The sequence below is a fragment of the Dermacentor silvarum genome, chromosome 2 (assembly GCF_013339745.2).
Source record: "Dermacentor silvarum isolate Dsil-2018 chromosome 2, BIME_Dsil_1.4, whole genome shotgun sequence".
In the NCBI taxonomy this organism is placed as follows: Eukaryota; Metazoa; Arthropoda; class Arachnida; order Ixodida; family Ixodidae; genus Dermacentor; species Dermacentor silvarum.
In genome coordinates, this window is record NC_051155.1 from 119,302,086 (window position 1) to 119,330,078 (window position 27,993).

Genomic DNA, 27,993 nt, shown 5'->3' on the forward strand with positions numbered 1-27,993 from the left:
ATATTTCACTCACTGAGTTCCATGCATTTGCGTTAGAAGCTGCGCGCGACGTCTGCAGATCAGGAAAAAGAAACGGGTGCGGTCTGAAAGAGCAAGAAACAGTACGAAAAAATGGGTTGATTCATGTTTCAACAGAAAAATTCGTAACCTGAAAGTGAAACATGTATTCGGAGAAGCAGTGGCAGCTTCGCGGCGCGTTCACAAATACAAGTCCATAAATATGCACAGTCTTTTGATAATTCCAGTTTCGTTTAAAAGGCGAATAATGGACATCAATAGCAAACACACAAGGCCTCTGTTGCTGCTCATCGTAAACAGTAACCCCGAGGCTACGAGGCATCGCAGACATATTCGACGCGATGATGAGTACTTATCTGGTTAAACTGAGTCGTTTAGTCATACACAAAAAACTGCGAGCACCCATACATATGCTCAAATGCTGATGATGCTGACTTATTGGCATCCCCTTTGAAACGGGGCGTTGACAACTATACCTGGCGGCTGACGTTCTGTGGCCGTACGGCCAAGGCTACGCACTTCGACTCTGTAGCCTTGGCCGGGCTGCCACAGAAAGTTGTCGCCAGGTATAGTCACCTAACCTGCTTAAGTTAATCAGGTGCTCGTAATCGTCTGCTCAAAAGTGAACAGATGCAGTGCCACCTAGCGGTGCTAGTTGTCGGGATCACCTTCGAATGAGCGACCAGGACGACAGCGCCCGTAGACGCCGACTCACTGAGACCAGGGTTCGGAAAGTCCCCATACGATCATTGGGATGCCGAAATTGTCCAAAGTATCACGCCGATGCGTGGGCCAGTGCTGCTTCCATCACTGGTGGCTGCCACGCATCCGAATCCAAATAAATATTAAGCAAAACAAACCAACACATTCGTCACTTCACTGGTGACATATTCAATAGAGGGGAGAGAGCAATGCTCCCAAGCCACCCTCTGCCACGACACGCGTACGTGACTTGCTCGGGCGTTCATGACCGACGCGGTCACCGCACCGTTTCGAATGCACGATGTACATCGTGTCATGCGCATTTCATTTTTTTCTTCTGTGTTACAGCTTTCGTATGTTTAATTTATTTACGTTCTCATAAAACACTGGAAGTGCACTCGCCTCAATATGAAGAACACTCCATAGCCGGTTCGGCCATGTAGCACCATCCATTTAAAAGCGGAGCAAATAATGATGACTGATTTCTCAGGTAGTCAGTGGAGCACACAATTCAGAGTTGAACACAATAATTTTGATTTACACATTTCGTATTCCGAGATGACACTAAGCGAGGCGAACATGTGAAAATAGATATTCAAGTTGTATTCAGTTCTCCAACTCGTCCATATGAATAGAACATAGCACCCAGAATGTCACAATTGTCACAAGATGTTCCAACCGTTTTCTAGTCTCAGAAAGCAGACAAGAAGGTCACAATGTCACAAAATGTTCCAACCGTTTTCTAGTCTCAGAAAGCAGAAGCTCTGTGACAACTAGTAACTATCGCTAAAAGTTGCTCAAGCTCTATTTGTTCTGAGGGCTGCTACAGCCGTTGGGGGTACAAAATTTGGCAAGAAGTGGTTGCTTATATCTTCATCGATGTCGCAGTAACGGCAGATGACGACTAAGGTAACGATTACGCTTACGCCAATTTCATCGTCGCTATTCTTCTAACTCAGTAAAAGAGATCGATCTCGCTTTTTTACCTACTTGTGTGGCGGCAAGATACGAGAATAAATAAAATTGTGAATCGCGCATCACGACGATCACGCACATTACGGCGTCGCCGACGCCAAAAATGCGCCTGGAGTGTGCATATAATTGCTATTGCAACAAATTGCAAACAATCACAACTATTTTACTTCATTCCACTATAGATCTCAAGATTGTCGGCAACCACTCGCCGTTAACATATTTATCAAACGGAAACTAGCGCTCGCGTCCCGAGGGTTGGCATAATCATCTGATAGATATACGACAGTGGCTCGTAAATAACAATGCCACGAGCCAGATCCACATTCGGCGATTAGTACCAGTATTTTATAGCAATGACCTTATCTATGCTAATGCCTTTTAGCGCTATTCGTGTTCGTGAGTGGCCGTGTTCGACGCTCCGTCTGGGAAAAGCACCCAAAGGCATTAGAATCGGCAAAAGGCATCGCTACGTAATGCTCCCGAATGGCAAGGACTTTCACTAGCGAAAGCGAAAAGCCCATCATAGCCCTTTGTGCAAAAATAACATATCCGTAACCCGGACTCATAACCAAGTGTAAAGTAGAAACCACAGAACACTTGGTGAAGGGGAAAAAAGGGTAAATCTGTAGGAAATAGAAGGAAACAAGACGACCGACAGAATGGCGTCTCTCACCTCACTTTGCAGAGGCCGATCACTCGTTATGATGATGGTAGGGATGACAAAGGCTTAGAATCAAGCAGAAGGAATCTTGGCAGGTCTGCTCAAAAGGCTACTCTGAACTCGTGCTCTTCAAAAACTTGAGTAAGGTCTGCATAGCCTGAAAACTACATATGTACGGAAATGAGCGTATTCTCGGGCTGTTCTCGTGTGCATTGGGTATAATGGGCAGCGCGAAGACCGGGAGAAAATTAATGTTTGGCGAGAACTTTGGATTTATTGAAAGCGAAGCCTCCCGTGTCGCTTCCCTGAAATTAGCGGATGCTGTATTGTCGAGCAGGCTACACCTTCGGTCACTGGGAACCCGCTGTGGTTGCTTAGTGGATATAGTGTTGGGCTACTAAGCACAAAGTTGCGGAATCAAATCCCGGCCACGGCGGCCGCATTCCGATGGGGGCGGAATGCGAAAACACTCGGGCACTTTGATTGATCTGCACGGTAAAGAACCCCAGTTGGTCTAAATTATTCCGGTGCTCTCCACTATGACGTGTCTCGTAATCAGATAGTGGTTCTGGCACGTTAGGCCCCATAATTAATAATTTTGGGGGTCACTAGGCATCCGCCCTAATAGACAGCACAGGGCCACTGGGCACGTCTCCATTCTTGGTCAATGCTTGTCCTTTGTTGGTCAATGAGGCAAATAACGAAAGCGTTGTTGGTGTTTCCGCGTGCCAGTTGGACTTCGGTATAAACACCTTTAGTAAAGCCGTTACGTAATGTACCACACGCATCTACTCGTTCCCTTGTACATGGGAGTCTATATTTTGACTCCCCTGTTCCCCACTGCAGAGTATAGGCTAGAGTGCACCTGCTGAGGCCGACTTCTCTGCTGTTCCTGTAAAATAAATGCAGCAGATCCAGCGTGCCCTGTTGTTATCCATATATAGCAAAGCTCACGAGGCAGTGTTCACGCGCACGTTCTCATTTGGCACATGGATGCCGCGAACAAGGAGCTCTGCAATGCATCTTTGAACGCAACCAGCGTTATAAGGGTTGAAAGAGGCAAGCTGGCTATCTGCGCCATTTGTTTGGGGTACCCAACTTCTCCTCGGAGGCCCAAATGCGACCGTCCACGCGGTTGCTAGGATGCGCAACGCATGCGCAACGTGAGGCCATCTTTTCCGGTGCCCTCGCTCCCGTCTCATCGCGGCTCTCCGCGGCGAGGCCCCTTCGCCCTCTCCACAAGTGGTCAACCACCCGCATGCGCAGGCCGGCGTACCCCCTCTACCTTCCACTGCTGCGGGCGAAGTAGGGTGAGCCTTCGGTCCCAGATGACGCCGCCTTCCCGCAGCCGAGCGACACAGCGTTCACCAGCACAGGGGACGAATACCATAGATGAAGTGACTAAAGCGAAGAAAATTCCGGTTGGATAGCGTGAAATCAAGATGAACCTCATCTACCGAGGCAAGGGTGGTAGGCACAATTTGAAGCAATTGAATTTCGCAGAATCGCAAGCGGAAATGGCGGACGAATGCTGCCAACCACGCCGCCGAGCAAACTCGAGATATCGAATGCAAGCGACGACATCCACGAGCAGAGAATCGTACAACACAACGGAAGGAAAAGTTGCACGAAAGGGAACGCAAATTAGAAGGAAAGGGAAGGACAAGAAGTACGAAAGGGAAGGAAAAGTAGTATGTCGGGTACACAGACGACAAGCTCGTAACCCTTTTTCTCGACAGAGGAAGCGCTGGTGTTTTTTTTTTTTTTACATAGACCCAACAGAATGTTCAATCTGCCAGACTTATTACCTTTAAGGACAGAAAAATTTTAATAACAGCTTGTGTCAAAGCAAGAAACCCCGCTGGAAAGAATTGAAGACGCGCACGTGTCATTATTCTTACGCATAACGCCGATGCGCGCGTTGTGAGATCTGTAGGTGCTTCTTTTTTATTGCGATAGCAATTATATGGACACTTCAGCCGGATTTCTGCCGTGGCCGTCCCCGTCGCAGTCGCCGTGAGGTTCCGTGTAAAGTCCAAGGGCGATAAAATTGTCGCCGCGCGCCGTACGCGCGAGCGAAAGCGCGCCGGGGACGCGCGCTATCACGGAGAGCGAACGCACAGCGGAAAGCAAACGCGACCGTCGCGCGAAAGGCCGTGGGGGTATGGGAGGGAGGGAAGCGGGGCCTCGCTGTGCTCCGGCACCAAAGGCGTGTCTTGCAACCAGGCGTAAGATAAAACTGGCCACTCAATGTCCCACGCGAAAGCAAGAAAGCGGGAAGGCAGCGCGGGAGGGAAGGGGGGGGGGGAGACGCAGCTTCTACTCTGCCAGCTTCTACTCGTACTTTGCCCGCGGCTGTGGCGGTCGCCCACACCGTCTGTTATCTCCACACGGCTCTGGCCTTTGTATGCGCTGTGCATTCGCCGCTCAGTTTCCGTTGAAGCGATAGACCGCACGAACCTTCGCCCGCTACGGCGGCTGTGCTTGCGGCCAGCGTTTTGACAGTCGTTGTCTGCGGTCATTCAGTGTGATCTATTCATGTTTGCTGGTGCGCGCTGACCCCGCGCTTGTTAATTCAGTTAGTAAGCGAATGTGTCCATGTTTATGCAGCCGATAAAACTACTATCCCTACTCTGAATAGTTCTCTACTAATTTGCTATCGCAATTGACGCTTCGCCTTTCGGGCGAAACTGCGAATTTTTTCGCCTTATTTGTGTCTGTTCTCGGAATCAATATTTCGCAGTTTTTTTTATTCAATGTCCTTTTCGCTTTAGCTATTGTCGAGAAAGAGAGAGAGGAATAAATTGAAAGACGCGAAGCAAAGGTTAACCTAATGGGAATATCTGGTTTGCTATCCTACGTTGATGAAATAAAAAAAGGGAGAGTAAAAGTTAACGGAAGGAAGAAATTATGCCATACGGACAAGTACAAAGAGGCGCGAAAAAAAGAAAGCGTTTCTTTCTGTGTAAATGGTGGGGCGGAGTAAAGAAAACCATTTTGTGTTTATGATTTTGTATCTGTTTAATTACATCTGGTGCCACTTTCTTGATAAGTTACCGCGTTTTCCGAAGTTGGAAACAATAGCCCTGCTTTTTTCCCCCAAGTTTATTGCAACTTTTGCGACAAAATGTACGTACCGCACCACACATAGGTTTTCTTGCTTTTGTGTGCTTGCCTATCCGATGCGTGCACAGAGCAGATATTGTGGTTCGCGTCTTTGAAGCGCATGACGCGTTTGTGTGGCATGACGGTGAGATTATTTATTTATTTTATCTACCATGTTTCTTGGATGAAATTACATTTACTGAGTGAACAGCGTATGAAACAGTAATTTTACAAGATAAGGTGTTTCTAGAACGACTCTACGTTGTCATTTTCGATATTCTTGCACTTCCCCGCCACCGTACTTCACCCGTTCGCTTCAGATGGAATAGATTGGACTTAGCGAATTGCCGTACGAATTTCGCACATTTATGTTAGAACTAGGAGTTCGTCAGACGTGACATGCCTTTTGCTTTGATTTCGCAGACGCCGACGATTTTCTCATACAACATTATTATCACGAAGCGGCATATTTTCTCGAGGTTTCGAGTGGTTTTGACGCCAATTAACGACCACCAAAAACGTGGTGTCCTCACTGTGCGGCGTATAATTTCGAGAAGGCGAGACGCCGAATTACGGCCGTCAAAAACGTCGTGGCCCCACGGGGTGGCATCCCATTTCGAGACGCGACACGCCAATTAACGGACCCCGAGGTGTGCGTGGGCGACCGTGTGGTACAGTGACAGGGCTCGACCTTGGAGAGAGGGGAATCTATCGGCCCTCGTCCACGGTGAAAGGGGCGCGGCCAAGACCTTTGGGAGGAGTCATGAATTAATTAGGTGAACTCTGCATACCGGCAGTTTCCCTACATAGGGAACTAGGGAAAGGAGAGGCTATTTAAGCACAGCCCTGCTATTTAGTCTAGAAGCTGAACCTGTAATTTGCGGAGAAGTAGTCAAGGAGCTAGTGTCGTCCAGTATCGCCTGGGCCGCCTAGCCGCGTCGGAACTCCAAGTAACTAGCTGGCGTACAAGACGTCAAACCAGCGTCTGCAACGAGTTCTCGATAGTTCGCCTCAAGTTAGCTCAACCTACTTGAAGGAAGTCGTCGGATCTACACTCCCGAGAAACCCAGCCCAGCAATCGCATCCACCTCGATAAGATTGGCCGCCAGCATTCTTCGGGAAAGCTCTGCGCGCCGACTTCACAGTTTATGGACTTGCTGCTGCTGCCCGGCCATGCGTATGACACCATCTGTTTTCTTTTGAACTTTGATTTCTTTTGAACTTTGTTTTAGTGAAATAATGTTAAGTGTATTCTTGTGTATTTAATCCTCGCACTGTTTAATTTTTATATCTACTGTTAATTGCTCGTATTTATTTTTCTTCATCATTGTGTTACACTACGTTCAGGTGTGTTAGTCTGTCTTGTGTTTTTTATTATTTTATTTTATTAATTTGTGTATATTTACCAGCCGATAAATATCTTGCTTTTTGTTTACTCCCTACTCTGACTCGCTCACTGTGTTCCCCGTCGATCGAATTCGCGCCGACGACGAATCGGTGACAGCCGTGACAATTATATATCCCCAATTTATCCTACGCTTATCGAAGAAAGTGCATGCTTTCTGTTCTGGCACAGAGGCGGGAGTTCCCATTCACTTGTTTCTCCTTTAGTACGCATTATTTCTCCAGACTGCTTTTAACAGGTTGGCTAGCAACGTAACAGACGCACCAGCGCAGAATCTCACACACGATAGCTTAAAGGAACCACGGCAATATATGGTATAGCGCCACGGGTCATCCTTCCTTATTTGCCCAGTTTCAACGTCGTATCATTCGCTAGCGTGTTTCAACAAAGAATGTTCTGCTTTGGGTTTGTTAGTACGGAAGAAAAAAAGTGATCAAACAAGGCGCGAGACGCAAAATAATATAAGGAAATAGAAGCGCATGGTATTGTCAAAGGACGAGCATCAAAACACAAAGGCCAAATAAAAGGGAAGAGCTTGTTTTTTTTTTCTTTGCGTAGTTTGAAGTCCTGAGTCGTGACAATTTCTGTGAAAGTGAGAACCCGCACCCCCCCCCCCCCCTCGATTTTCATGTTCGCGTAGGGTGTGTAAATATTCCTCAGAGTGTATTGACATACAAACATTCGATATCCTTGAAAACTGAGAGCGAGGTGGAAATGCAAAGTCACGTGTGCGCTGGAAGAAGCTCAAGCAAAGCGAGGCGTCCCAATTTTCCGCTGGATGTCGCTGGTCTCTTCTTTTCATCAGGGATCCTCCTTTAATTTATACTTGACGTGAGACTGAAAAATTCCGAATGCCTTCTTTCTCTGCAAACAGCATACGTACTGAACAAAAGTGAAGGGATGTCAGGGAATCGCTGCACATGCCGCAGTTTTTTCTACTTATTGAAGTCCTGGGCGCAAGCTCTAAATATTGCAATAAGGACAAAGCAAGAGAAACGGGTTCCCTGTCAGTTGGACTCAGCCGCATGGAATGGCTGCTTTGTATTGCCATCAAATGTAAGCCTGAACAAAAACAGATAAAAGAAAGGAAAAATAAATACAGAAGATGAACTGCTCCAGAAGGATGTGACGCCGCTACAGCTAACAGTGCCTCCGTGAGACATTATTCAAGGCAAGCAACAGTAATGAAATGTGTCTGTGCGTCCATTATAGAGCTATAAAGTACATTCAGCAGGTTACCATGTAACGACTGTAAAATTGCTTCCAGACAACTTGCGGAAGCGCAAGTCAGAAGCTACGATGGTCGCCAGAGCATAGCCACAGGCCACAGCTAAGCGATCGGTCAAAGCAATGAAGTGCTCAGTGAAGATTGCATATGTTCAAGGAACCCGTAGCGGTCATGTTTCGGTGACTGAAAGATCAGATGACCTGCTGCACGATAACCCCAAGGTACTCTTCGGCATACTGCAAACGCTAGAAATCTGCCCAAAAGTTAAGGAATCTCACACTTACAACCGACGTTGCTTGGCGTCGCAAAAGCTTCATCTTACTGCAGAAGAAACCATGAAAACATAGCAACTGTGGTTGGCGCTTGGTGGCGTCACGTCTGTGCCAAGAGCTCCCACTAAGACTTTACAATTACCGGGGTCGCTTTCGTCTGCCATAACAATGCAGACACATTTCCAGATTTTTCTGTATACCTCTAACTCTCTGCGCTCCGTTTTGTGAAGCTTATTCTATGTTCGCGTAATTCCTCTAACCATTGCTTTGTCTTCCTTGTTTCCGTTGTTTTTTTTTTTCAAGATAGCGGGGCAGCCACGGCCGCGAAAGTGTATCGCTTGTCCTACTGAGATTGATACTTGATATCTTGGGACTATACGTGCGCCAAGCCACCGGAGTTTGCTGTTACTCACGGACGCACATATTGAAGATGATTAGATATTGGCAAAAAAGCAAAGTGTTTGTACAGTTAATTTGCATATTTACGATATAAATTGGAAAGAAACTTCTAGAAACTGTTGTATCTCACTTCCTATAATAAAATATGTGGCCTTTTTTTAGTTGAACGCTCTGACTTTTCATTGTATTGCAAGTTCAGGGTGGTACAAACGTAGAGAAGCGTAGAAGTTCCTCTTTCTGGCGTACAACCGGCTCTAAATTTGATTTCATTTCGTAAGGACTGACGCAAGCGGACAGCTGTTACTTTCTTCTTTAGCACTAATACTGATGTGCTCACCATGCAACTGTAGCACGAGGTAACGTGCCGAAACAAGACCAAATCCAGCGAACAGTGCCAGCGATTTCTCGATGTTTCGACCGTGATGACTGAGAAGTTCTTCTCGGTCAATGACACCGACTATATAGCTTTTGGTTTGTCAGGATCATGATTAAAATTCAAATAATGCGCAGAAATTCTGCCCGTTTTACAGCACAGGGGACGCGTGTTCAATACATGGTGTGGTTTTGGCAGGCACCAGTTTAATCGTGTGACAAGCACAATACTTTTCTCAATACACAACACTGCATCAGGACCAAAAGCATTGATTAATATATATCTGCACTTTTCCTCCAGCCTTGGGAAGTTCGCTTAATAACGACATTTGCCTTGAAGCCTCCTGTTATCTCTGGCAGTGAGATCAGTTCTATGGGGTGAAGAGATAGTTAAGATGCATAGATAATAGACGCAGGTTAGGACATACCGGGCCAAGCCAAACTTGTGGATGCATACGTCAACCGCGTATGTTGAAATCACGTGAGACCACGTGAAACCGGGTGGTATGAAACCACGTGATACCACGTATACGTGAAACCACGGTTGAAGATTAATATGGAGAAAACAAAGGTAATGTTCAAAAGCCTAGCGAGGTAACAAAAACCCCTTATGTAACACCCCCAGAGGGGTCCTTAAGGTAATAAAATGAGATGAAATGAAATTCAGGATCGCCTCTAGAGTCTGTAAAGGAGTACGTTTATCTAGGTCAATTATTCACAGGGGACCCTGATTATGAAAAGAAAAAATACAGAAGAATAAAATTGCGTTGGAGTGCATACGGCAGGCATTGCCAAATCCTGACTGGGAGCTTACCACTGTCGTTGAAAAGAAAAGCGTACAATTATTGCATTCTACCGGTGCTAACATATGGAGCAGAAACTTGGAGGTTAACAAAGAAGCTCGGGAACAAGCTAAGGACCGCACAAAGAGCGATAGAACGAAAAATTTTAGGTCTAACTTTAAGAGACGGTAAGAGAGCAAACGGGGATAACCAATATTCTAGCTGACATAAATAGGAATAAATGGAGCTGGGCAGGTCTTGTAATGCGTAGGGTAGATAACCGGTGGACCATTAGAGTTACAGAATGGATGCCAAGAGAAGAGAAGCGCAGTCGCGGACGGCACAAACCTAGGTGGGGTGATGAAGTTAGGAAACTTGCAGGCCCAAGTTGGCATCAGCTAGCGCAATGCAGGGGTAATGGAGATCGCAAGGAGAGGCCTTCGTCCTGTAGTGGACATAAATATAGGCTGATGATGATGATGACGTGAAACCACGTGTGAACACTCGGTCAGCTTTTATTCGACTGAATACAAATATCGCATATACGAACCACTACTTTGGTTAAGCGGAACTTAGGTAGTCGTCACTCACCCTGTCACTTGACTTAACGGGGTGCCCGGATTGGCTGACATGGAGGAGGCGACTCTGCAAGGTAGACAGGCAGCAAACGGTAATTCTACCTAAATAAACAGCTACGCCAGCATCGACGCACGCATGACACGATACAAACCGCAAGTAAGGAGGTATTCTATGAGCCTGTGCAGGCTCAATTGAAGGCAATTCCAAGGAGCCAAAGAGTAAGCTTCACACATGACACACCTATAGTGATAATGTACTGAATCGTTCGCTGAATGTTTTCAACAGCATCAGGGCATTGAATGTTTTCTGTGGAAGCCTGGTGAAATGTCAGCTTTTGTGACAGCGCATAGATTTGTAGAGAACCGGCGAACAACGGTTACTCAATATATAGCTTAACTATAACCGTGCATAAGGCAGTACATTTTTTCATGTACATCCAATAAATTTTCCGTTTTACGTCTGCGATTAGCATCTATTTCTGTTTCATGTGTCATTTTGTAGTTAGTAAAGAGAACATTGGCGTTGCTCATTGAGTCTAAACAATAAATTGTTTCTTACGAATTGTGTACAACTTATTGGGAATTGGGCACTACATAGCAATTCAAAACAAGCCAAGTGTGCCAATATAGGAACACTAAACATGAAATTCTCCTAGGAATAGCATATAGTACTATTATTTGGGAGAGAATCACAAACTTCTGCCTGAGAGCCGCACAGCTTCAGCGACATCAAGGGGTAAACCAAATGTTTCTTAACCTCATATTGCTCCATCGGCTTACTTGATTAACAGCCATTCTGCCCTTATACAGAGATAAGAAGACTGGCTCAAATCAAAAAGCCAAATATAAAAGACGAAAAAAATAAGAACGAAAGAACAGTGAAAGACAGTTGTTGATAAATTTGCAGAATTGGTATCTTTGCTGAACGGTTTAGCTACGAGTGCCAGGTATTGTAAGTAACAAATGGTAACTTGACAAGGACAAGATAAAAAACAGCGCAACAGTCGCTCATTGAGCAATTTTAAAGTTCAGGAATCGAACGAGGGGTGGCGCTTTCTCATTCGAGCACCTGGATATCTTCCTCCGCACCACACGTTTATGGCTCATGTACTACCTGCTTCTTCACACCGTTGTTAATCATGCGACGGATATCAGTTATAGGCTCACTCGAAAACGCGAGCATAAAAACGCGTGCACGAAAACTCATAAAGAGAAATGCATTCGCTGAAAAAACACGGTGTATAAATCAGCCATGCCATGCCCAAGAATATTAAAAATCGGTTTTGGCAGACAACTGGTTCGACCATAAGTGACATTTCGTTCGACCTACAAAAAAATTTTTTAAGTCTGGGTTGATTATGATCATGGAATCATGTTATCAGTCTTGCTAATTGCAACAACTAAGCCAATTTCAGCCTTTTTATTACAAGAAAAAATGAAATGTAAATGAAGCATTGTAGGAAGAGAGCGTATACCGGATGTTCAAAATTAAGGTTTACGGAATTTTAAAAAATCGCCTATGGCAGGTAGTATAATTGCTCTTTGAGCAGGGTTATTCGAAGAGGCGGACATTACTAGCACGCTAAATCAAAACACATATTCAATTAAGTAACAAAAATTGACGAATGAACTTCTTAGCTAATTACTTTACGACACATGTTGCAATTTACTCACTGTAGCCGGTGCGTTTGCAAGACGCATCCACTTGAAATAAATTTTCAGGATGACACCAGTATCGGATATTATTTCCATAAGTGTGGGACCAATTACATGAGCGTTCCAGTTACTTTTGTGCTACAATGTATAAAACAGCATTTTAATAAAAAAGTAAGTGGAACTACCAGTGCATTTTTACGGCGAGTTTGATGGTGCATATCTCCAAACTGGTGTCATTCTGGAAATTCATTCCAAGTGCATATACCTGACAAGCTCAACAGCTAAAATTCGTAAATCGTAATTGTGCTGTAATGTAATTAACTAAAAAGGTAATTAGTAATTTTTTGATAATTAGTTGAATATTTGTTTTGATGTCTCGTGCTACTAATGTCCGCCTCCTCTAAGAACCCAGCTCCACGATAAGAATTATGCTACCTGCTACACGTGATCCTTAAAAATTCCGTAAAGCTTCATTTTGAACACCCGGTATAATCAATGTAAAATCCTAAACATAAGGTCACCGTATTCACTAACTAAATACTAACAAGTTAATTTTTCCAATAGCACTAAGTTCTTAGTCAGTGCAGCTACTAAAATGATAGTTGGTACGTTAAACTACCATGCTCATTTTAGGAAAAAGCACTAACCTTTACTAAGCACTACCTCCGTAGGTGCAGTCACCAACGCAACTGATATATAAGAACGAAGAATACATTGCCAGTTGGATTTATGAGTGCCGCTTGCATTGGGTTGTGTCTGCGTCATACCGAGTTCTGCGCACGCGCAGTACGTGTCATTTTCTTCGCCCCGCTCCCACATCCTCTCCCACTTCGGGGATAAAAGCAATCCTACGCCCCCAAATAAACGCTTAGTATGTTCGAGCTGTCTGTGCCTCGTAACTGCTCCGGCCCGCGTGCCGTGGCTATGCTACAGTGGCGACGAGCCAGGATACCACCCACTCGGTGAAAGGAGACCCGGATTCTACAGCCGCGAAGGCAGCCTCGCCGATTACAAGCATGGCTCACCAGATGCTCCCCGCATTCAACGAAGACACAGATAAGTGGAAGCCGTATCTCATTAAGGCACATCCTTTCTCTGTGTATTAAGCATCAATTATTCGTATACGTAATGTAATTACGGCACAATAACTCCATCAAGCAACGATAAGCAAGAACGCACATAGAGAACAACTACTAATGTGCTATGCGACACGTACTATAAGAAAAACTTCAAGAGCCTTGATTGCCCTAGTTGGAGGAACCCGTGTATGTTGCATCGGTGAACAGCTATGCAATTGGATAAATATTCAAAGCTCCGACCCCAAATTTCTGCATATAGCCTAGTGTCTACATATATGTGTGTTTCGACTTCGCACATTACTGATAGTCCAACATAATGAACAGTTCATCTAATATTTTGCATAAGGCTGTAGCAATCCCAGCATATAAATGGACAAAGGCCAGACGAGGTGGAAGTGGCTTAGTAGTTAATCGAAAAAAAAGTGCTAAAGGTCTATCTGGGTAGCACAGGCCGCACTCACTAGCTTTGCAAGAACTAGGAAGAGGGTAGTAAAATGCATAGTAATCCAATAAACGCCTGAATTTACTAGCCATTTAGAAACATAACTTTTAAAGTTGGATACTCTACACGGTAAATATTTTAAGTAAATTGAGGTAATAGCGAATAATTTTCAATATAGTACTGTCTGAAATGCAATGAGAGGTCTCGAAGACACTAAAACATTCGTCGTACAAAAACTGGAAGCTTAATAAGACCGAAACTTTTCCCTAACACGGAGTACATTTGATATCAAGCGTAATCGATATTCTTCAGACGAACAAGACACATAAGGAGGACTACAGCATCACAAGAAAGCATTGAAAGAGGGTGAATAATTTAAAATAGTCGATTCAAGCAAAATAATAATGGGTACAGGTTGAATATTTGCACATACGTCGAATAAATATAGTTATTTATTGCACTTGCAATAGTATGTGCTGACATGGGCATTAGGAAATAAGAAATACTATAGGCACATTGAGTAAAGTGGCGCGTGGAGCGGCACGTTGATTAGAGCTTTGCCACCGTTCATGCCAAGTGAACGACCAGTGCAACCCAGCGCTTCTCCAAGTATGTATACTCCTCCAATTCGACGCAACAGTCAGTGAGCTAACATACTAACAGAAACACAGGCAAGTGTGCAAGCTTCGCATGGACATTTTGCTATCTTGGTCACAGGAATGATCACTGGGCTCGTTTCGGAGAAGGTAGCAAGTTCTGCTAAGTATGCTACATTGCTGAAATCAAGAAACGAAGTGCACGTTATGCATTCATGCTCAGCACTCGCTTCCGCAGAAAACTGAGATCACCGCTTCGATAGATTTTGGGAGTAGTTCCTGCTCCAAAAGCCTGCACTTCCCGCTATAACGGGCCTTCAGCGCGGACTTCGTGGCTTTAGTGACTGCGGTTGCTCCTTTGTAACGAGTTTGCTGTCTCGTTGGAAATTCAAGGCCCCGCAAGATATACGAGCCATGAAACTCAGCACTTTCTCAGTATAGGATGCCGATCTTTACGACGCCACCATGGCTGAAACACTCTACACGATGCAATCTGTTCAGCTGCATTCCTCTCCCTCGAAGTTGCCGGGGCCCAATAAGAGCAACAAAATTTACCCACAAGCTGGACAGCGCTGATGCCTTCTTCTCTTCTGGATGCGCGGTGATGTTCAGAGAAAACCAAAGTGGGGAACGCAAGAAGTTGCTTGGCCTCTTCCGTACTGCACCACAATGCGTGCGTCGCATCACGTGCTAACTTAATTTGGGTGCCCTGTCCTGGAAGATAATTGAGTTTCTTTCAGCACTAAATAAGCCATTAGGCGACGCTGCCTCAAGTTTCCGTACGGTATGCATGCCACGGGAATCTTTAGAGGACTCCGCTGCGTGGCACTCCCGGTAGTGTTAGAATACGCCGCCAGCCCTACAATGCCGTCTTGAGCTATCCGGCAAGGGTCCTGCGGCGTAAGTATTCTTGGCGCTTCAGGACATGCGGCTCGCTTTCACCTGGCTACGTTTACTAAGCTCGGGGTGCCAGATAAAGAAAGAGCAAGAAACGTCAGCAGTCTTCGAAAGTAATGCGGGGATAGGCATTGCGTAATTTGTAAAGTAAATTTAATAATTCAATTGACTATTGGCCGGCGAGATGCACAAAACAGCTGAAAGTCAAAAATTTGTGGAAACTATGAGTGCAGGCCGACTGATCAGCGCGTAGCATCAAAATTGGAGTCGGTCAGCTTTTTCAATGCTCCGTTTCATACATCAGGTGCAACGCTGTGGAAGCTAGGCAAGAAGTGCGGTCACCACATTTATCACTCAGCGCGTTCCACCTACGCTTCACTGCGCGCCAGCGGCGTTTGCTCGCGGCAGCCGCGACGGGCTGCAAATAAAGAACACCGAAAAGCAAATTGATCTAAAACAACGTGTTAGCAGCCGTATGAGTACATGGTTAGTTTGTTTCTAAGGGTAAATGCATTTTTAACAGCGGGGATGTTTAAGCCGGGCGTAATCAGTGTTGCCAGGTCGTACGAGGCGGCGTAGCCCAAAGCTACAGAAATTGTAGCCCAAATGTAGCCAAACAAAAAAAGGAGAAAAAAATTCCTAGCCAAATATAGCCATTTTTATTTCCAGTTTTATTTGTGTATACATTTTCATATATATCCGACTACGGCAATCCTTTTTTGCGCGACCCGTCGTAACAAAATGTCCGTGTCGCCGTGACGGTCGAACCTTAACATCAACAACAGCGACATCATGCTTGCACACAGAACACTTCCAACGAATCGCTTCAGACGGCGAAAACACGGCGTTTTTAGTTTATGACAGATTGTGCTAAGTTATTATTTTTATTTATTAACAGTAATATTAACTACTAACTCTACTTTCTAGCTGTCGTGAACGCAAAATAATGTTCAGCATCATCGATCTCTCACGTGACCTCTGCCTACGACGTAGAGAAAGTTAAGCGGTCTGCGACGGCGACGCGCCCACGGCTCTTTTTTTTTTTTTTAAGGAGCCAAAACCAGTCTTTCGCGTTATGATATCTGGCGTTATTATTCTGATCGTCCTATCTTCTTTTTCCCTTTTTTTGTAGTTAGCTTGGCCCGGCTTAGCTGGGACACACACTATATAGTGTCGATTTACATCAACCTCGCTGCCACCTTAGGTCTCTAGCACGCCAAGAACTAGCGTTAAAATAAAGTGACAGACAACAAATGCCACTCGCTGTCGCTTTCAGACAGCGCTCGCTGTCTGAAACGGTGTAAGCGAAGCTTTCAAAGATTACTGCGCAAAACGACACACCAGGAGTGTAAGAAGCGCGCAGTCGCTTTCGGCGACGAGCACGTCCCGAACGTAACTCGCTCGAGATGGTAAATGCTGCGACGGTGCACAAATAGCAAAAGTCAACTACAAATTGCTAACAGGGGTAATCCTGTGAAAACCGGTTACTGTCAAAAATCAAACTGTGTTGATGTGCTAATAATGATAATTGTTGGGGCTTTACGTGCCAAAACCACGATATTATTGGGAGGCATGACGCAGTGGGGGACTCCGGATTTTTTAACCACCTGGGGTTCTTTAACGTGCACCTAAATCCAAGTACACGGGTGTTCCTGCATTTCGCCTCGATCGAAATGCAGCCGCCATCGCCGGGAATGAAACCCGACACCTCACCTGCTAAGCTAACACGGTGGTTGATGCTCATGTGACGTGGTGCACTGATGTCATCGTGCAAATATGTTTCCATATTAGCACAATGATTATCTGCATATGTGACGTTACGGGCAAACCATCTATAAGTAAAATCACCACGACCCACCTTTGAGCTCAGGGTCTTGCTGCCATTCTTTTTTATAGTTTCTCGCATACTTAGGCCACTTCCCCATGGTTAGATTCTCCTTTCCGAGGAGGATCCGATTTAAGTCCAACCTATCAAAATGAATCTCGAATGTAAGCATGATCAATAATTCATCTCTCAGGAAAAGGAAAATGGCAGTAAAGCTTAGCGTGAGAAACGTAGAGCAGGTCGAAAGCTGTTCCCCACGCGATACCTCACCCAGAAGCCATGGCCGTGAACACACTGGTGCGTGTCGTCTACCCATGCTTCCCTTCTTTCATGCCGGCGCCACGATTTCCCGACACTATTTTGTTGCCCTCCATTGCTCAATATAGCCATGTTAGTACAATGTACTGTGAAAAACCCTCTACTCCCCAGCTCATCCCAATTCCCGGGGATCGGGTGTCCGACGGTGAAGTGGGGTGTAAGTTTAAGTGCATCCGAGATCAAAACCACCGGCTCGGACAGCCTCGCAGAGAGGAAGGGGGAGGGGGGGTAGGGGCATTTCGCGCGCGCACACTTGAACAACCATGCGGCTGGCTCAGCCAGCTAAGACATAGCCTTCGAGATTTCTTTCTACTCGATCAAAGCCATCACTGGAGCGTGGATTAGGTCGCAACTTTAGCTCAAACAAAGCCAAGTCGCGGATTTTCAGTAGCCCAAATATAGCCACATAGCCAACTCGTCCAAGTCGACGCCAAACATTTTTTGCTCTAGCCCAATTCGGCTATATATAGCCAAACCTGGCAACACTGGGCGTAATGCGTCCTCTGAATCCAAAAATGTCGGCCGATCCTGGCGGCAGTGCAGCAAGGGTCCAAGCGCAATGGTACATACCCCTGTGAACTAGCTAAGCTGAGCCTCGCTAAGTCTAGTTAAGCATGGTTGGGACTACTTAAGCTTAGTCAGTCATCGATAGGCAATTTATAGCCAATCAATAGCTAATCGACAATTGATTAATAATCAATAAATTCCGGAAAATGCCGGGGATGAATTGGTAGTGCTTAGCCCAGCCCGAATACGTGGCCAATACCTTTCGATAGCCAATCAATACCTAAACAATAATCGATCAATAATCAATAAATTCTGGAAAATGCTGGGGATGCTTGCCACACCACAGTGTGGCAAGCATACTGCTGTGCAGTTGTGTGCTTGCCACACTAGATTGCGCCATGTGCACAATCTAGTGCACATGGCACACAACGCTCATTCCAGTAGCGGAAGACAGAACGCTACTCTGGCTCCGCTTCTGAGCCGATTGAGCGAAGCGTGAGGGTGCGCTCATCTCGCTTCGCTACGTTTTCAAAAAAATGGACAATGAGTGTCTCGTTTCCCTAAGTGCATTGGAATCTACCACGCGCGAACTCGCTTGCGCTATCCATGACCGCTGGATAAAATTTTTATCCAGCGGCCATGCACTATCTATACCAGACTGCACGGTGCCGCAAACGCGCCTTCAATGTTTGACCACTTGCGAAACTGTTTTGCGCACTGATCAATGCGCAAATACCAATGCAAGGCACTTAAGATGAAAAATTCTGCCGTACCGATACATAGTAGAGGATTGTCTTTGTGTTACTGGTTTTGGGACGCAACCTGTAAGTTTTAGCTAAGTTTCTTGCAGGTTCTTGAACACCTTCAATGTTCAGCCGAAGGTAAGTCATTCGTCCAGAACAACCACCTTTTATTTTCAAGTTAGCCTAGAATTTACACGGACAGATAAAGGGCATTTGAACTTTGCGAGGGCTTCAACTCGCGGTCAGAGAAGCGGTAACATATAACCTATAGGAATAGTGGCGATATTCTTTGTTTTCCAACGAGATCTTGAAGTGCAGCAGGAGCACCGAAGAGGGCGCGCTGTATTTTGCAAGGCATCAGTTGCTGTCGCAATAATAGGCGAAGTACTGCACTGTCCGCAAGTACACCTGGTTTAAAGGAAAAGGGGAAATGGCTCCTGAATTGTTTTTGCGCACTTCATCTGTATTTTCATAGAAATGTCACAATGTTTACAGGATGTTTTATGCCAATTTATGTACCCCTGAAGCCAGCAGGTGGCCACATTTTAATGACCTACGTATGTTTTCTATGTCTTATTGTATACAGGCGGCACAGCCCCTCCAAAGTTCTTCAGCAGTGACTGTTCGACTCTGTTCTGTTTTCCTAATGTGATGAAAATATTTGACTATTGCTACATAATGCGCTTGACTGACAATGGTGGCTTCACAAGAAAGCAGCTAAAAGGGGAAAAAAATCTTTCTCTTTCTGGATACTCGACCATGCGCCAAAAAAGTCGCAGTTTCGCCCGAAAGGCGAAGCATCGATTGCGAGAGAAAATTAGTAGAGAGTTATACGAAGCAAGGATAGTATTTAACAGGCCGTATAAGGTTGTAAACATTCGCTTACTAACCAAATGGACAAGTACAGTGTCATGCGCGCACAGGTAAACATTAATAGATCTCTCTAGATGACCGCGGAAACTAGCTGTGAAAATGCAGGAGAAGGCGCGCCAGCAGCAGCGGGAAAATTGACGTTCGTGCTGTCTCTCGTCTCGCTTAAATGCTAACTAAACGTCGAAAGCACAACGCGTACCAAGCTACCTGCGCTCGGCGCATCCACTTTGTCCCCATCGGAGATGGCTTTGAAGATGAGATCCGTGCGGGCGCGCACTTCGCCCACATCGCAGATCGCTTTCAAGATCCGGCGCACGCGCGGCCATGTTGTGAGCAGCAGCCGACGGAGCGGAATGCACACCCCCTCCCTCTCCGTCACCTTGCCCCCATGTCTCGCGTGCGAAAGAACGCTAGCTTCCGGCCTGCCTTCCTCCGTCGCGTGCGCTAGATTTACCCGCGATTGCCGGCTCACCGTCGTACGCCTTCACTCGCACACACAGCGTACGGCGTGCGGCGACGATTTTATTGCCATTGGACTTTATACGGAACCTCCCTCTGACGGCGACGACGACGGCAGAAATGCGCTTGGAGTGTTCATGTATTGCTATTGCAATAAAAACATGGTGCGCGGTCTAAATCACCTTGTATACTAGTGCAGGGTACAACCGTAAGTAATGTCATATTGATCCTCCATCCTTTTGTCGTAGGTCAAGTGCGCTCTTGCTATAGCAAATCATTACCCTTGGAAACTGGAAGCTGCTGTCTGTAGAGGAACTGTATTCTTGTAAACGCATAAAGGTTTTCACATCTAGAGAAGTGTAGATTGTGCAGAATACAGTGTTGTTTATAATTACCGTTTCATGTCGGGTCCAGATAAACGGAAATAAAAATCGACACCAGACATTACGAGGCTTTGCGCGCGTAATACCTCGTCTCTAAAGGTAACATCTTTCAGTTCAATACGTTAACTCCCCGCAAGCTCTGTCATAGCTGCAAACCCTGATTGGTTTCCCTCGATCGATGGTATTTTTATCAAACATCTTCGCATTGATTAGGCTAACTGAAGCACCAGCGTCAATCAGCGCTGAGACGTTGAAACCGTTTACAACCATGACAGCAAAAAAAAAATGTCGCAGTTTCACCCGAAAGGCGAAGCATCAATTGCGATAGCAAATTAGTAGAGAGCTATTCGGAGTAGGGATAGTAGTTTTATCGGCTGCATGAACTTGGACACATTCACTTACTAACTGAATTAATAAGCGTGGTGTCAGCGCGCAGAAGCAAACATGAATAGATCACATTCAATGACCGCCGACAACGACTGTCAAAACGCTGGCGCAGGCGCAGCCGCCGCAGCGAGCGAAGGTTCGTGCGGTCCATCACTCCAACAGGAAACTGAGTGGCGAATGCACAGCGCATACGAAGGTCAGAGCCGTGTGGAGATCGCTTTTAAGAGACGGTGCGGGCGACCGCCACAGCAGGGCAAAGTACAAGCGCAGTTGTTGGCAGATTAGAAACTGCCCCCGCCCTCTCTCCCACGCGGCCTTCCTGCTTTCTTGCTTTCACGTGGGAGATTGAGTGGCCAGTTCCCCTTGCGCCCGCTTGCAAGGATACGCATTTGGTGCCGCAGCACAGCGTCGCCCCACCTCCCTCCCTCCCATACCCCCATGGCCTTTCGCGTGACGGCAGTCGCGTTTGCTTTCCGCCGTGCGTTCGCTCTCCGTGATAGCGCGCGTCCCCCGCGCGCTTTCACGCGCGCATACGCCGCGAGGCGACGATTTTATCACCCTTGGACTCCATACGAAACCTCACCGCGACGGCAGAAATCCGGTTAAAGTGTCCATATATAATTGCTATCGCAATAAAAGTAGGTTTGGGCTTGCAATGAATAGAGTCTCTTGTTCTTCAATTATGTGCCCCTGCGAAGAATGATGCGACTACTCTTGAGGCATTGCGTGATTTTCACTCGACAGTCGTTGAGCTTGATTTGTCGAGTAGTGATTCGGCGTAAAGTAGAACATCTTTTCAAAATGACCCTTTCTCGTTTGGCTTAGGTGCGACTTCTTGTTTCAACATCACTTCAGCAGTGGGCTCTAACGTTATGTACCTCAAACAATGAAGTAGCTCCTGAGAAGTTAAGGGTGCGTTTATTTGTATTTGTTGTTGGTGTTGTTGCTTCATTCTACGTATTATCAGAGGCACTATACATGATTCTGCAAGCTTTGGTTCCGCATCGTGTGGCAAATTTCGCTTCTCGAAGCTAGTTGCTGCACCCGAATAAAGCAAAGCCTTACATTTCAGTCATTGGAAGATCGCCGTGTCATCGCTCTTTTATGTCTTTTTCACAGGTACATTTATAGTAATACATTTCACTGTTTGCCGCTTCATGCACCTATGCGCACATCACGACGCATTCACAATGCACTTAGTTTTGCACGCATTCATGGTCTAACGAAGGCATTTACCTCATCACCATTACCTCGAGCTATTGCACATTGGAATAGTCTTCCGGATCACATTGCATCCATCTCTAATCGCGAAACATTCCGTGATAACTTGAATTCGTGGCGTATTAATAATGTATGAAGATGTTGTTCTTTGCTTTTTGTAATATTTGTATTGTTGCCTTTTTTTCGTCTGTATCTTTGTTTTTATTTATTTTTTGTAATTACTGTTGCCCCCCTTACTCAATGCCCTTCAATGGGCCTGTAAGGTATTTTGAATAAATAAATAAATAAATAAACTAATCAAATTTGTCGTCGAATTTTTTGTTTGCGCATGATCGGTTTGTTCCCCACTTCTACAGGGTTCTTTCTGAAAGAATAGTGATCGGAATGCCTTTTTGTTACCTATTGTTGTGTGTGTGTGTGTGTTTCGCTCTCTCTCTCTCTCTCTCCTTGCACTCTTTCCAACGCCTATATTCCCCACCCCCGAGCAAAACAGAAACTCGCTTGTGGTTAACCTCCTTGCCTTTCCTCTCCCACTCTTTCTCTCTCTCTCTCTGAAAGAATTGAGAGCGCTGTTCTTCCATGACTTCCATGAATTTTCCTTGTGTAGGGCAAAGCGCAAGTCAAACCACTTGTTTGCATTTCCAGAAAGGTGGGCTCGCATGCTGAATATTTTCTCGGAGTGTCTGTACCACGGTTCTCTTTCCATACATATTCAAAAATGTTCAACCAATCATCTACACTGGACGAACTACGTCAAACATGTACGGGTTCATTGCTATGCGAATAGCCCTCTTCGATGCAAATGTCATCACCAATGCTAGTTGCTGCACAAGTTGTAGCTTTTGCAAATGAGTGAATTGGTTCAACGCGTCTGAAAAGCTTGGGGTTTCTGCGCTTGCATCAGTATGGCTTGAAACATGCTCCTTATCGAAGTTTACTTTGTTCCAGATTTCAAAATGCGAGAGCTTTACGTTGATCTCGCCGCTACCTTTAGTGATGGCGTCACTGATCGCCTGCTTGCAATTAGTGCCGATGGCTTCGAGATGACTAGGTGTAGCCACCTCTTTCGGTGCTCCAACGAAGTTCTCGCCATCCAGTTCGTAGCCTGCGATCAGAGGATGACCGTCTCGATGTGTAAGGTAGAATGTTACTCATATCTTCTGATTACTGTCATTGGCTGCGCCATTATAATGTTCCGGGGAAAGAAGTACGCACTCAGGCATTTGTTAGGACTTGTTCATAATCCTATTGGTTTCTCTTCTCTCTCTGAGCCGCTTGTTCATCGCCATCTCCCGCTGATCCTCCTGGATCGCTTTTTCAGAAAGCGAACTCTCAGCTGTGCTTTGTCAAGTTCACTTTGTCAATGTGCAGTGCATACAGTAAGAGATAAGTGAGACAGGGAAAGCAGGTAAGGCAGCCATGAAAGACGCATCCGGTTTGCTATGTTCCGCTTGGAAGGAGTAAAGTTAAACAAGCCGGAAAATGAACTCGGATAACCAAAAAAAAAAAAAAATATGCCAGTTCCACACCTGCGAAATCTCACGAAACACCGGAGCTCTGCAAGCGTCGGTGTAGAGCGCAGTGGTTATGACGCTCGCCTTCGGGCCGTGGGTACCTAGGTTTAAATCCCGCCTCGCCACGAAAGTTCGTTTTATTTGTTTATCTCGCTCTCTGTGTGTCTCTCTTTCTTTGTCTCTCTGCACCTCCTCTCCTCCTATACTCTTCTTTCACTCTCTCCCAGCTCGGCGATGCTGCGCACAACAACGAGACCAACCTAGCATGGCTTGAACCGCTACGCTGTAAAACACAGACACACACACAAACACACTATTGCGTTTCAGGATGCATGACTGTCATGTAGCACATCACGGGGCAGAGAAATACTTTATGAGGGACTGTAGTTAGTGCTTTCTTCTTGCGCTAAGCCGGTTGAAATACGATTTTGCCTTTCCACTGTAGTCTCAGCTGGCAGGTAGCTGTGATTGCATGCGTCTGCCTAAACGACCTACAGTGTGTACGAGTCAGGCAGATTTTTGTTACTGCTAGTTTTTGTTCAAGTGGGTCTTCCACAACAATTACTGACGTTTTCTGTATTTCAAACTATGTTCAGACCATACTCACCGGCATGAAGGATTATTCTAAATGTATTGCCATTCTTCGTTAGATGAACTAGCCAGTCAGAAATTTGTTCAAGGAGTGTGCAGTGTTCAATAAAACTAATAAAGCTTCCACTGCTAATTGGGCTAGCAAGATTGTGGGATTCATGGCAACGGAAAGTCAGCGCAAACACAAGGGACAAAGAAGGAAACGAACGCATTCCGCTCGCATGGAAATGGAAGCAGCGCTCGTGTCGCGCGTTTTCGTCCTTGTCCCTTGCGTTTGCCTCTCCCAAGCGTAGGGTAGTAAACCGGATCTTCCCCTCTAGTTAACCTCTGTGCCTTCCCCTTTCTTCTGGCTCTCTTGCGCTTGCGCTTAATTTTCGTCACCACAAAACACTTCCACGCGTGTTTTTGACGTTAAATTACTTGATTCAAATATAAAGTGCAAGGAATAACGCTTGCACTGAATTATAAATGAGTGTTCTTTCCACTTCTGAAAAGTCTATTTGTTGATACACAATAGCGCCGATAAATTCGCAGCTCTGAAAAAAAAATGATTTGTAGCACACCTCATCGCTTCTTTCGCTGTTTTGTTCGCCCAGCTAACAGATACGGAAACGAATAAATATATGGGCCTAACTATCCACGACCAAGAGCTTTTATCAATTACGACTCGCCAATGTCCTAAGTGGCCATGCCTAAATCTAGCGCCGACATTATTACTTCATGAGGTGACTTCCTTTTCTTTCACGATTGGAAAGCTCACCAAAGAAACCCAGTAACTCAGTGCAGAGTGTGAAGGCAACGACATCGCATTACGGTTCGAGGGCACGCAGCGACTAGCACGCCTGAGCCCACGGCCTTCAATAAACGACAAGTGGCAGACTCAAGTCCGAGAAGGGAAATAACTACGTGTGAGTTCTCCGACTTTACCTCGTTTGGCCTCGGCGCAACCGAACAAGCAAGGTGATAGGCACTTACTACTTATACGGGAGATTCTGTGACAGCGCATTGCGAAGACGTCCAATACTCCATTGCCCAAAAGACTGCCACACTTGCTGATATGTCGGGCTTGATATGTGGTTCAGTCTGAAGCTTCGCCTTTGACCTGAATTAAGTTATATCCGGGCTAAACGGTCTTTCAGCGTCGTGTAAAGAAAAATAAAAATGCGACGAGAAGTTTTTGTGGTCTCCTGAGTCTACCATCTCTGAAAAACGTAAAGGACATTCACCTACTCAAACAGGCGAAATTTGGTTTATGAGACCTCGTCACCATAAATTTGAGATTTATTATCACGAAGCCTGAAGCACTGTGGAGAAGATAACGAACCGGCTCGCTTTTGGCACTACTCCCGTAGATACGCAGTGATGTTGCTCGGTAATATATCTGGGGTGTTCACTCTCAATGTAAACAGCTTTCCAAATTTGAGCGCGAGCGTCAAAATATTTGTCTTTATACCTTACACCATTGATCGACCTGAAGAGCAGCTTGAAATCTAATATTATGCTCAACGGAAGGCAACATGAAACTTTTGGTTCTCCTTGTGTTTTCACTGCAGCTTCTACTGAGTTTTCCATTTCATCCGAAAACTAGGCCAAAACTCTCACACCAACATAGATAGTTTCTCATAACTAAACCAGACAGAATTTGAGCAGCTATTGGAGAAGTAGATGTAGGCTACTGAGGCACAAGGCTGTAGTGTTGCAATTGTGATGTACGTTTTACAGCTCACCACGCTCTGTATTCAAGCTGAATTCAACCGTTTCAGTTGAATGATAGTTTCGAATTTGCCTAAGTTACTAAGCAATTATTAGCACGCTAACTTGACATACGTTGGTAGTCTTTAAAATAAGAATTACACAATCGCATGGCGTCATTGAACACATAAGCCTGCCCCGATGGCACTGTAACTCGCTTAGGTGTTTATGAAAAACCACGGTGTTAAGGAACCATCTGCATGGAATGGTGACATAATCACCATTATTCGCATGATAATACTTGAAGAAATGAGAGTTGAGTGAGTCGGTATGAATTCATAATTACTGCACAGCGCAGGGACTATTGTGGGCAAGGTCGTTGACAAGGATGGACCGCGATGTGTTTCGAAACGTGTTGATGTAGCCGCTAGGGCTAACAGAAGATGAGCAAGCCTATTTCCTCTGGGACCTGCTAACCGCATTTTATCGTGCGGGTTCAGGTTACTGGTATCGTACAAGGAACGTTTCTTTGTGGTTCTTCCTTTTCGCTGTAGATACGAACTTCCAGCGGATTAATGCAAAAGTGGCGAAGGTGAAAGATGAAGACTGTTAAGTTGCTACAAAGGAACCATTTAGAGAGCGTAAGCCACCCCCGTACGCAAAACTAGGGGAAAAAAGTGCAGGTCTTCCTCACCTCGAAGCCTCAGAAAGCGGATATGCCCTACCGCACTATGGTCTCGGAAAGAGGAACTTGTCAACATCATGTTTCAGCTTCCTGATTACCGCTTCCAGATTATCGCTTTAACCATGTTTCCGGCTTCCCGCAGTCGCATTTGTCCTCTTTGGAAGTAAGGGACCCCTTCCTATTGACTGGTTGCAATGTTTAAGTAGAATTTCTAACAGAGCACAATCCGAGGAACTGCAAGGCTATGTCTATTGACGTCGGAGGCCTTTATTCCTCTATAACACACGCAGAACTTGTGAAATCAGCTATAAGGTGCATTACACAAGAGAATTATGAAGCTTTTATTGAGTTGCTTACCTTTTATTTAGGCTCTAAATTTGTTGGATGACGCAAGGCAGAATAGCCTGCGGGAAAAAGAGTGCAATCTGCATAGAGCACAAAATAGCATCCACTTTAAGTAGTATCTTCCTGGGTGATGCCGACAGGTCTATTAAGCGCAATTTCAGTGGCTTGCTTCTTAGAAGTTACCGGCAGGTTGACCATTACTTGGTATTTTTGGAAGATTGCGGTTTCGGTGCCAGGGCCGTGTGTGTTTTGAAAGTGTTTAAGGAATGCGGCCTTGGCCTCAAGTTTAGGCTTGAGTTGGTTAGAAATAATGATATCCAATTCTTTGATTGTAAGCTGAGGGTTGCTGATTATCATACTCTTATGTGCTTGTTCTATTCGCACCGCTCAGAAAAATCACTACTTAAGTATGCGTCTGCACATTTTAAGAGTATTAAGAATGTATTTTGTCCTTCGTGTGTATAGTCTGCTCTAAGTAAGTCATGTGTAAATACGCGGAAAGAAAATCTTGCTGGTCAGCTAGTCAAGTTACGGACTGCAGGCTATCCTGAGGACAACGTTGTGTCCGCGTGTAGGAAGCTTGTCAGAATAGTGAAGGTTGAAGGAAAGCGAAACAGTGTCCCTTCTCCTGCAGGTGTGAGAAAAGCTGTCATCCCATAAGTACATAAGTATTCGCGCAGTATCAAAAAGTGGGCGGTCGTTATGGTGCTGACGTTGTGTTTTCTATATATTTGTATATATAGTATATATATATATATATATATATATATATATATATATATATTATATAGATGGATAGAGTTTCCCAGCTAAATGTAACCAATGTTTTAAAAACTACGGAGTCTGCTATTGGCCTGAAAGTAACGCTGTGGTGTTGAGAATCGCGAGGTCTAGTCCACGCAGTTTTCTTGTTTTGCAAAGTCATTTAATTAGTATAACTCGTTACCTAAGTTTATAATATTCCCCTGACCAAGAAAGAGCCAATACGAAAGTTGTAGATCCTATTTAAAAATAGCCGATTGAAGTGTTTGCAACTATATGTACCATTGGTGAAGCTTCTTGTATTTCCCCTAAAGAAAGCCCGCAAAAAACAGAAACAACCGCGTGATAGCACCACAACTTCAGCGCACCCTGACGACCGATCAGGAAACGACATTTTTTGCATGCTTTTTTTTCGAGACGCTCTCGCGTGCCGGGTCGCGATCGGGCGCACAGAGCAAGCAGCGGTGATGAAGGTGTGTCGCGCTTCGACGTGGCATGGCCTAACCATATCAATTGCTGCG